The sequence below is a fragment of the Anolis carolinensis genome, chromosome 2 (genome assembly GCF_035594765.1).
Source record: "Anolis carolinensis isolate JA03-04 chromosome 2, rAnoCar3.1.pri, whole genome shotgun sequence".
NCBI lineage: Eukaryota > Metazoa > Chordata > Lepidosauria > Squamata > Dactyloidae > Anolis > Anolis carolinensis.
The window spans coordinates 306,677,774-306,690,301 of NC_085842.1; the positions used below are offsets into that span (position 1 = coordinate 306,677,774).

The 12,528-nt window shown below is 40.3% G+C and overlaps 1 protein-coding gene across 4 annotated transcripts in view; it reads right to left on the reverse strand.

The window, feature by feature from the left end:
- nedd4l (NEDD4 like E3 ubiquitin protein ligase) overlaps positions 1 to 12,528 on the reverse strand; it is a 284,446-nt gene that overhangs the window by 162,972 nt on the left and 108,946 nt on the right. Inside the window, exon 1 of one of the 4 annotated variants that reach the window (XM_016995254.2) lies at positions 5,378 to 5,478. The exons of the other annotated variants lie outside the window; for them this stretch is intronic. The gene's annotated coding sequence lies outside the window, so the exon portion shown is untranslated. Of the gene's footprint in view, positions 1 to 5,377; positions 5,479 to 12,528 lie in introns of those variants that run through there. 4 annotated transcript variants of the gene reach the window in all.

The window sequence follows — 12,528 nt, forward strand, 5'->3', positions numbered from 1 at the left end:
CACATCTAAATCAGAAAAAAATACAAACAAATCTACAATCCTCTCTTGACTTCCTTATTCTGCTGCCAGAAAGGGCGGCTCAAGATTATGGACTTCTGAGATGAAGGACAAGATAGCAGCTCTCATTGCATATAAGTAGAGAGTTGGATCTGGCTTCAACTTCCTTTACTTCTTTAGATTACATGGTCCCTATGGTTCCTTCTAGTTCTATAATCCCATGATCTCTAATATCCTGCTAGAGTCAAGACATGTTCATACATGGTACTGTCTTCTTGTTCTTAGGCATTTCTGGACTGAAGTGGTCACCTGGGGGCTCTTTCACACCACACACTTATGGCAGTATGATTCTAAATCAACTACATAATCCTACATAATCCTGCAATTTAGAAAGGAGTATTTAGAATATTAGCTGGAGAGTCTGAGTATCTCAGTGAACAGGATTTCATAGAATGTAGCCATGGCCATTAGGTTAGAATGACAGGCCCTTTCTACACTGCCATACAAAATCCAGATTATCTGCTTTGAACTGGATTATCTGCAGTGTAGACTCTTATAATCCAGTTCAAAGCAGACAATATGGATTATCTGCTTTGAAGGGGCCAGTATCATAATTCTATAGTTTGAAAAAAACCTCACTCTGCCTAATAGTTGTTGGTCAACCTTTAAGATACTCATCTTTGACTGCCTCAAGGCAACTCTACCATGGGTTTTCTTGGCCAAATGGGTTCAGAGGGGCTTTGCCAATGTAATTGCTTCCCTCTGAGAAAGAGAGTGTCTAACTTGTCCAAAATCACTCAATGGATTCCCATGGCTGAGCAGGAATTTGAACCCTTGTTTCCCAGAGTTCCATACTAGCGTCTCAATCTCCATGTATGGCCCCTTCTATACTGCCATATAGCATCCAGTTTATCTGCTTTGAACTGGATTATATGGCAGTGTAGACTCATATAAATCAGTTGAAAGCAGATAATCTGAATTATTTGCTTTGATAATCTGAATTATATGGCAGTGTAAAAAGTCTAGTTTTTTAAGGAATTTTCCACTCCATTTTGTCATTTGACACACACACACACACACACACACACACACACACAAAATACTCACTGTCCGTATGATCACAAAGCTTGTGAACAAATATCAGAATTAACACCAACTGCTGATACACAGTCCTTGCCTGTTGGGCCAGGCTAGATGTCATAGCAGCCTTCCTAGAGAAGAAATTCCTGCCTGGGGAAAGATTGCTTAAACTGCACCATATGGACTATTGTCTCCCTGTTGCTTTGGAAGCTTCTATGGTTACTTTCTGCTTTTTTGAAAAAAAAATCAAAACCCTTGCAGGATTATTACATTTATTGTGGAATGCCTAATTTTTCTTATAAAAGAAAAATAGAAGGGAATCCTACCCTTAAATTTGGTTTAAAACCAACATTTAAAATCTTGATTTAACCTAATGCAGACACACTTCAACTAAATGTAGTTTTAAGAGGCCTTGCATGTGTTTGAGCTCAAATGAGATCAGACTCTACTAATAATATATAAAGGTGGCATTAACGGGGTTAAATTAATGCTGTGGCATGCAGGCTTGTCTGAGCAGAGCAGTCCCCAAGTGAATTATACTCAAGTAACCCAGCTTCAAACCTATTTAGTCTCATCGATTTCGAAATTGATTGGCTGTGCTGCAAAATAACCCAGTGGATATTATACATTTGCTCTCACAGACCAAACAGTCCACAATCAGAAAACTTCTTCAGTCACTTATAACACATGTGTTTATTTTTCTTCTGCAGTAAATGGATTAGATGTCTCAGCTCTCTTCTTTGGTTTCACAGAAAGACACGCTTTGCCTTAATAAGTCGCACGTTCAAATATGGTTCCCAAAGAACATACTCCAAATGTCACATACACATAGAAAATGACCTCAAGGTTCCATACCTCCTTGAGGGCAAGTGTCAATCAAAATTTTGCCGGAGGGTCATTTTATACACAAATCCAAGACACTGAGCAATTAAGATAAAGAAACCAAGAAAGGACCAGAAAATGCTGGTATCATTAGAAAGATGTAACTTTCAGACCATGCATTTTCAGAGCCTGGAAAAGTTATACTTTTAGGCCCCATCTACACTGCCATATAATGTAGTTTGAAACTGCATCATATGGTCAGTGTAGATGGGGCCCTAGGCTCCTTCAGCCCATGCTGGGCAGGGAGAGATTCTCAGAAATGTATCTCAGAAAAAGGATCTCATCCAAATGCTGACCTAACTAGATCAGAATATTTCCTGTTACCAAAGATCCAGTCTAAGAAAAGTCAGCTAACAAGATTACAAGAGCAGCCCTCCTTGATAAGAATATCAAATAATAAGATTACCAAGACAGCATGTGTAATAAGACCCAAAAAGGTCCATTTGGTTCAGCATCCTGTCCCAAGGAAGGGGAACTAGATGTTTTGGAAAGTTCACAAAGCAACATGGAAAAGTCCTGCCTAGTTTCCAAGTGCTGTTCTGACCAGTGAAGTTCTGGAAACAGCAATTCAGAAAATGCTTTTTTCCAAGTTTTCATCTCATCCACAACATTTAATGACCAGAAATCTGCCAGCTCTAAAAATGAGAGGTCCCACCGATTTACACTGATAGACTTTCCCTCCATGAATGCATCCAATTCATACATACAATGCAAGCTAAAAAGGAGATTCTCAATCCTGATTACTTCTATTCACTCAATACAAAATGAGAAATGAATCCGAAATAAGTTGGATGTTGAGGTCCCATATACAATATTGTGTGCCTGTACAGAATCAGAAGTGTTCCTTCCAAAAACAGAAAAACCAAAGTGGAATAAAAGTAAAATAAAATAGGATAAAACTATAGCCTGCATGACATTATAGTTCTAGTTCACTGGATTCTGGACAACCAAAACAAAACCATTGTGATTCCGGAAGATTACAATGTCTCTTCCTTGATACATAAAGTTTAAGGTAAGAAGCAGTTCTGCTTTGTGGTTTGTCCCTATGAAACTGGAAATCTTGAATGAGGTAGTAAATATGCTATTCAACCCAACACTGTTCCACCCTTGAACTAGTTCTTGGAGACCTTTACAAGGTGTGCCCTTTACCACCAGCAATGAAAGATCTATATTATTTGTTTTCAAGTTAAGTTTGCAATGAAGTCTATTCTTATTGCTGAGAGTCGAGCCATGTGATGAAAGAGGCTCATTGTAGCAACACAGGAGCGTATGGACTCAAACACATGGCTATGGTTGAGGAAAGATGTACAAACTTGACATCATGAAACTGAGACCAGTTTGGGGCTAGTAAATACAAGGAAGGACAATATAATTCAAACTGTGCGTGGAATTGTGATGGGTACAAATTTCACTATCCTACTGGGACCAGTTCAGGCAGGGAATTAATACAGCTTCATGGAAGTCTGCCAACACAACAAACATGACCAATCCTACCCCTGACTCTCCTTCCATGGGATTATACGATTGTGATCACATACCTATCACAAGCATGCTTAGGATGTTTAGGCACATACATCTGAACACCACGGGCACATCTACAGTATAAAAATAATGTAGTTTGCCATCACTTTAACTGCTTTGTCTCAAGTTTATGGACATCTGTGATTTGTAGTTTGGTGCAGCATCAGCAGTCTTTGGCAGACAAGATAAAGACTTTGTAAAACTGCAACTCCCATGATTCCATAGCATTGAGACACTGCCGGTAAAGTGGTGTCAAACTACATTCATTCCACAGTGAAACCATTCTATATTCATTCCATATGCTTTTGGTGCTTACATATGATGCAAATGGGTGGGATCCAGAGTTTCTTATTCAATTCTGTTGGTATAAAACAAGGAGGGAGGAGGATTTCCCTATTATCCACCAATTTTACTCTGGAAGTTGTAGGTCTTTTATCTTTCAGAGGATCCTCAGAAGAAAGCAGGAGAAATCAGAAAAAAAAATCCATTGTTGAAGCAAAACTCCATGCATGCTTCTTTGGGTCATTTTGGAATTTGTATGACATTTGGTTTCATTTCCAAGAGCTTACATTCATTAAAAGTAGAAAGGAGAAGCTGGAAAACAATGTCAATGCCTGGAAACAGCTCATATTGTCAGATTACAATGCTAGCAATTAGGAATTTTTGAGCCATGGCAGTTAAAGTGCAATCATTCTACAGTGTAGATGTACCACGGTCTAGCAAGTGGGAGGTCAAGAAAGTGAGCTTTCATTATCACACCAAATTATTCCATGCAGTACATTCATTTAGTTTGTAGGCACATTTCAATCTCACACACCGATCTAAAGCTTGGGAACTTTCATAAATCTACCATAACCAAATGGAACAGCTAATCAAGTATTTTCCTCATGGGATGTCTGAAGCAAAAGAAACCATCTTTCATATTCCCTCTATATAGGTGAACAAGCAGTGATAGTAGGGAGCATAAAATAAGATTAATGAAGAAACGGAAATGAATGGCAGAGACCCAGTTCAGAAACACTATATCATGGTGAAAATGTCATCTCTAATTTCAGAGAGGCATTGGTTGAGTTCAGTGCAGTTAAACTGCATTATATGAGTCTACACTGACCATATAATGCATTCAAACAGCATTATATGGCAGTGTAGATAGGGCTATTATACGGAGTTCTGCTCGGATGCAGTTCCATCCATAGCTTTCCAAAACCAAGCCCAAGGTTCACCTTTGCTGAACCAGATATGATTCTTACACATTGGGGGAAAATGGCTTAAAAACTGTCTTTTATCAGTTTCAAGTACTGTACTCTACATTTTTATTGGTCTTCAGCTATCAATGGAAGGAACATGGGTGTTCACAGGCATATTTGTCAGTATGCAAGGAAGGAAAACTTGCATGTTATTCATAACTTGAAAAAGTTCATCTTTTGGACTACAATTTCCAAAATCTCCCAGGCAGAATGGCCACTCACTGGATGATTCAGGATAAATACTATTTTCCAACTTTGGCATTAACAATATTCTCAAAAAACTGCTAGACTGTCCCCAGCTCACCCCATGAAAAGTACATATTGACTACCAATCTGTAAAAACAGATTGGCTGCATGTTTGGCAGTGCATTTAAAAACCAGTAAAATAAAATCCTTTGGGATTTTCACACATATCCATTGAGTCAATGGGATGGGGCTAACACAGCAATAAAAGTTCACTGAAGTAGGAAAAAAACATACATTTCCTACAAAGCTCACTGAAAGACCTATGCAGCAAGATGGCAACGCTGATTCCATCTAAGCAATAAAACACACCAAAAAGCAGAACTGTTCACTTGGTTTATATTCAAGGATCTTAATTAAAACTTTAGCTGAGAAAACTATAGCCACTCATAGATAATTATACTTACCAGCCCGTGGACAAATGTTTCAAGTGCAAGACATTTTCCAAATCTACTGGAAGGCAGATATAATTAATCTTATGTTTCCTGGATTCATTTTCAAAGTGGCACCAATATGGCAGAAAGGAACAACACTCGGCACGTATAAGCTATAAATTCACCACTGCTACACGGAGCAGGAAAGCAATCCTCTTGTAAATCCTGACCCGCCCATTATCTTAAACATTAATCTCTCCTTCGTCATGGGTGGGAGGAGATTCCCTCTTGGGGTTGAGTGCAGAGTGAATTATTTGCATGTGCAATCTTGGGTGCTCCAACGTGCAACCGGCCTGGAAGCATAAAAAGGTAACAGAAACCCAAGCTTTCCTGTGAAGCCCAGCTATGGAATAGCATAGCCGGATCCAGCTAGCCCCTGAAAGAGCATGAAGTACAGTAAGGAAAAGCCCTTTGTTCTTCATTAAATATTTCCAGTTCAGCTGATGTGCTGTGTTCTTCCTAATCAGATGTGTTGCATCAGCAGAAAAATCAGAGGTAAAGGTGCAACTACATGGCACATCTGATGCAGTTTGACACTACTTTAACAGCCATGGCTCAATGCTTTGAAATCATGGAAGTTGTAGTTTGGGAGAGCAATAGCACTCTTTGGCCAGAAGCATTGTAAGACAAACACTTCCACGGTTCCATAGAATTGAGCCATGTCAATTTAAGTGGTGTCAAACTTCATTATTTCTATAGTGCAGATGCACCCTAAGTTGCACTGAATTCAATGGGATGTTGCCATTACTAGCTTGAATGAAATATTTTCATTTGGCACACTTTGACTCACTTAATTGGGTATTGTAATTTCATCTTCTACTGTTATTTTTAACTTAGTAGTACAGTAATAATTTGCTGAAACTGCAAGCAGAAAGTGCCAGCCCAACAACAAATAAATAACTCCATGTTTCACCCAAAATGTCATATTGCCTGATCCACACACTGTGTCGAAAGGTGCATCCGCACTGTAGAATGCATGCAGCTTATCCTTACTTTAACTTCTGGTGCTCAATGTGAATGAATCCTGGGAGTTGTAGTTTTTTTACAAGATCTTTGGTCTTCTCTGCCAAAGGGTGCTGGTATCTCATCAAACTACAACTCCCAAATATTCTATAGCATTGAGCTGTGGCAGTTAGTGATATCAACCTGCATTCATTCTACAGTGTAGTAGATGCACCCAAAGAGGTGGATAAGAAATGGGGCTGATAAGGCATTTATGCAGTGGCGTAACGGGTTACACCGCTGAGCTGTTGAACTTGCTGACTGAAAGGTTGATGGATCGAATACGGGGAGCAGAGTGAGCTCCTGCTGTTAGCCTCATCTTCTGCCAACCTAGCAGTTCGAAAACATGCAAATGTGAGGAGTTCAATAGGTACTGCTCTGGCGGGAGGGTAACAGCACTCCATGCAGTCATGCCAGCCACATGACCTTGGAGGTGTCTACGGACAACGCCGGCTCTTCGGCTGAGAAACGGAGATGAGCACCAACCTCGAGTCGGACACTTAATGTCAGGGGAAAATCTTTACCTTTACCCTAAGGAATTGATATTTTGACCACTATTCCGAAAGAAAGTGGTCAATGGCTACATTTTATTTTCTTCTTTTTGTAACTTGCTTTAAAAAACAAACAAACACCTGAACTGCTAGAAAACAAAGCATTGATCCTGAATTTCGAAAAGGAAATTAGGCAAACACTTTAAGAAATAACAATTTCAGGACATTGTAAAGAGAGAGAGAAAAACACCTGCCTTATATGGCAACCATGTGTTCTTCTTTCATGCAAGATTCCCACATGTAACTGGATTTCATTCTATCTTGTCCTGAGATATCCCCATTTTTAATGCACTCAGTAAAAGTCACCGTTTCCGGCTGCTTGGATAGCAAGTTTCTGTTTAAAAAGTGAGTCAGTCAGCTTTCAAGCTTTTCTTCCCTTTAAAGTTATCAAATCAATTTTTTAAAGGACAAGTTTGCATGGAAGCAAGACATAACAGATTTACCATAATATATTTAGAATTGTTTTTCCTTGTGTACATATTTATGTAGGGTTAAGATTAACCAGTAAGAATACTTTGGTCCAAGCACATTGTTGTGTGTCTTCTGGCCACTTCTGACTTATGCCAACCCTAAAGCAAACCCCTGGTGGCACAGTGCGTTAAAGCACTGAGCTACTGAGCTGCTGAACTTGCGGACCAAAAGGTCCCAGGTTCAAATCCTGGGAGCGGAATGAGCGCCCGCTGTTAGCCCCAGTTCCTGCCAACCTAGCAGTTCGAAAACATGCCAATGTGAGTAGATCAATAGGTACCGCTCCGGCGGGAAGGTAATGGCACTCCATGCAGTCATGCGGCCACATAATCTTGGAGGTGTCTACGGACAACGCCGGCTCTTCGGCTTAGAAATGGAGATGAGCACCAACCCCCAGAGTCGGTCACGACTGGACTTAACGTCAGGGGAAAACTTTACCTTTACCCCTAAGGCAAACCCATCACAGGGTTTGTTTGTTTTTACAATATTTGTCTTCCTTTGACATTGAGAGACTATGAGTTACCCAAATTCATTCATCGGGTTTCCATGGCAGAGCAAGGATTTGAACCCCTGTCTGATTTGTCTTAACATGCATCTACACTGTAAACAAAATACAGTTGATATCACTTTACCTGCCAATGCTATGGAATCATGGGAGTGTAGTCAGAAAACCTAACACTAACTGGCAAAGGAGGCCACAGACCTTGTCACACTATAGCTCCCATGACCCCATGAGAGTTAAAGTGTCATCAAACTGTATTAATTCTACAGTGTAGCTGCACCTTTAGGCCAATGCATGAACCATTATACCATGCTGGCTCATAGATCACAGTATGACTAAAAATGTGCTTCGCCCAGATAACTTTCCCCCCTTTTTTAACTGAATGTAAAAAAACCTCTAATTACACAGATGTAACAAGGAAGCTCAAATGTTCTTTTCCTGGTATGGTTTTGTCCAGTGTTGAACTGTGCTGGTAGATAGTTCTTTATATCTGCTTCTTTGTCACTAATAACTACTACACCGTTTGAAAATTAAAGTGCCTTAATTTGAATTATGGAGCCCCTGGTGGCACAGTGTGTTAAAGCGCTGAGCTGCTGAACTTGTAGACCAAAATCTGGGAAGTGGAGTGAGCTCCCGCTGTTAGCTCCAGCTTCTGCAAACCTATCAGTTCGAAAACATGCAAATGTGAGTAGATCAATAGGTACCGTTCCAGCAGGAAGGTAACGGCGCTTCATGCAGTCATGCCGGCCACATGACCTTGGAGGTATCTACAGACAACGCCAGCTCTTTGCCTTAAAAATGGAGATGAGCACCAACGCCCAGAGTCGGACACGACTGGACTTAACATCAGGGAAAACCTTTACCTTTACTAATTTGAATTATAGTGCTTCAGGCTAAAGACACTGCCAGCTATCTGCAAATTAAGGGCACTACCATAAGCATTCACACGGCACCATAATATGCAAATATTATGCAAATAGCTGATCTGGAATAAAACTCCCTCAGCTCATGCACTCAGAAATCTGTCTGCTGCCAGAAAAACATGTGTCACACCTTTATCATGTGGACTTCTGGAAAGGAACCACTTGAGAAGTTTCATCAGAACTTCAATGACTTCTACGAAGCATCAACCTGATAATTAGACACATTTACACAGCTCCTCTATTCCCACAGAACACGCTACCTGATCTATTGTTTACAGCCACGTCAACACATAACTGCACCTAGGAATATTCTATCACAAAACTGACCCAAAAGAGAAAATGATAGAACACCACTAGCTGTCATGTATAGCGGCACAGATGAGAGTCCTGAAACATATGGTCAATGGGCTACTAGTTCTGGACAATTAACATTGCTTCCTCACAAGTTCTGGGTACCAGGCATTTAACTGTTTACAGACAGACCGGACTTTGATCACCTATTCACCTACAACAAGATCCATCACATAAACAGAATGGCAGTTGGCTTTCCACATTTGCAGGTTTGACTTTTGTGGATTTGATTATTCATAGAGTTGAAGCCTCCAGTGGCTCAGTGTGTTAAAGCACTGATCTGCTGAACTTGCAGACCGAAAGGTCCCAGGTTCAAATCCAGGGATCGGATTGAGCGCCCGCTGTTAGCTCCAGCTTTTGCCAACCTAGCAGTTCGAAAACATGCAAATGTGAGTAGATCAATAGGTACCGCTCCGGCGGGAAGGGAACGGCGCTCCATGCAGTCATGCCAGCCACATGACCTTGGAGGTGTCTACGGACAACGCCGGCTCTTCGGCTTAGAAATGGAGATGAGCACCAACCCTCAGAGTCGGACACGACTGGACTTAACGTTAGGGGAAACTTTTACCTTTACCTTTAGAGTTGATGTAAAATGCTCTCTCTAGGGGCCCTTCTACACATGCTGTAAAACCCGGAAGTCGCCGGGTTAAAGGGGGGGGGGGCTAAATGATGTTTAGCCAAAGTGCAGGAGGGATCGTGTTAAGAGCTAAAAAGCATGTGTTTAAAAAGTGTGCTTGAAATCTGATTCTGCCTGAAAAGTATGCACTTTTGTGTGATTGTTTATCCCTGCCATCATCCCTGCCATCCTTCCCTCCCCACGGCGTAGACTGTTCCAGAGTATGTACACTTTTTTAAAGCCCGAAACAACTGATCATATGCGCACATGTCAATCTGCTTGTTTTTATATTAAGATATTTGCATGTGTGTATATATAGTCCAAAGTATAATGGAGGGATTTTTAAAAAAAACCTGCTGGATGTCCCTCGTTCACCCTCCATCTTGATTCGCTTCAAAAGAAACATATGTGGACCTGTTGTCAGACCCTGGGATTTTTTGTCTTAGATTTAAAACGTGGATTTTGGCACTGTCTGGAAGTGCTTTAGGAATCTTTAGCTCCTTCTGTGCAACATTATGGTCAACATTCTTTACAAGGGGACTACAGTGTCACACTTCAAGAGAAGTACTCACAGAGAGAACACTTATCTTGAAATCTCTACGTACACCAGTGCAATTCCATCATCAGTTTCCAGAGAAAGATGACCATAGGGTCACACTAGGGGACCAACAAATTCCTAGAGATATTTTCAGTTGAATCCATGAATAATGAATTTGAAAAAATCATGTGCACCTAATCCCAGAGAATGTGGAAGGCTGACTGTCGAGGGACAGGGCCCTACTACAAACTCAGATGCCAACACTGTTGTCCTGGACAGCTCTGATAGCAAGGATGAAGGATTGATTGATAGAAGTCTAGTGTTTTATTTGGAGATCAGCAGCCCTCCCAGCCTAACCTTAGTCAGTGCAAGAGAAGAGTCTTCAACAGAAGCTACCACTTCCCAGAAGGAGGAGCAAGCTGCTCTATCTGTTACAATTTAGATAGAAACGTGCTGCTAATTGCAGGTCTGCACAGTTAGCAGAGAAATTGACTCTTCACAAACAACACCTGAGAACACGGGACAAAATTTTCTCAAGTTTGAAGTCTAGTTGCTGGAAGCAACATCTCACTTTGTGGTGAAACTCTGGGTGCTTTCAATTATTTGGCTTTGTTGACACTGGACTGTATTTAGCCTTCTGCATTTTAATTTTGACTTCAACCTTTTACTCTGTTATCTTCGACCTGACTAGCTTTATTGAATCTGGAAGTCTCTCGGCATGACTACAGTATTTGGACTTGGAAATTTAGACCTTGTATTACTTTCAACACTTGGTGTACGCTTTCGTTTCCAAGAATTTAGCTCTGGGATGTTTGTATGCTATAGTTGAGATTTTGTTGGATTATTATTAGTTTAACCAGGACTTGACCAAACACCACAGCTGTCCTGCTAGCCACATCACAAGTTATAACATTCTAACCAGAACATTGGAGGACCATTCATTTTTATCCTCCAGTCTCCTATATGTCATCCTCTCTCAGCAAAGACCCTATATTGGAGAAACAGCACAGTCTCTTTACAAGCACATAGGAAAATACATCATTTGGCTTTAGAAACTGCAATATCCAAAAACCAGTTGCAGAGCATTTCAATCTTCCTTGATATATGATCTCTGACTTAAAAGTATCTAATCTTGAACATTAAATTTTCAAAGAAGAATGGAAATATAAATAGCTGGATTGGGGTATAATCATAAATTCCAATCCATCAGCAGAAGTAGGAACAGACATAATGGTTTCTGGGCACACCATGTGTATCCATAGAGAAGTCTTCACAACTATACACAGATCAAATGATTATCTCCTGGGAAGTTTCTACCTTCAAGGAAGTGGACTTCTGATACGCAAAAATATTGCCTTCACACTTCAATATGAGCAGATTAACTGCTTGAATGACCTCTAACTTCTTACACAGGTATCTGAGATTTATGGTGCTATGGAAGCTGCTTGCTGCAGAGTGATTCCTAAAGAGAACATTTTAATCAAATCTGTGAATAATCAAATCTGCAAAAGTCAAACCTGCAAAAGTAGTATAGCTACTAACAGATTATCAAGAAAAAAATCTTTGTTAGAAGATTGTAATTGGTGTCATAGATATTAAAATGGGAAATAGGTCATTTTGTATAAGAGAATCTCCTGTTTATTTCTGCCTTACATAATGTCAGAGAGTAAAGTTGTCTAGCTCAGGATGGGAGCATGTAATTCAGCCTGGGGAGCCATTATCTAACTGCTGGAATCTACCAGAATACCTAAAGTTGCTCAGCTACATGTGTCTAAGTCTTCACCTATGAAATGTAGGAAGGTATTGTTTATTTTCAGAATCAAATAAAGTCTTGGGAGGCCTTGAATTGCTGGCTGTTTCAGCTCAAATTAAACCACCTCCCACTGGAATGAAGTTAAAAAAATATGGAGCTTCTAGTTATGTCCTAAAGGGAAGAAGAATGTTTGATATTTGGTGACCCAGGTTGGTTCACACCTAAAACTCAGACTGGGGCACAAAGCAATCTAAACTAATCCAGGAACTAATCCAAAAAAATTAGAGCACTTGAGCATATGTCAGCACACCTTTTGTCCACAACTAACAATATGCTCATGTGAAATAAAGTAACTAGGTATGGTAGTTAAACTTTGGTGGATCAGTGGAAGTTGACCACAGAGAAGATCTGATTACCCAC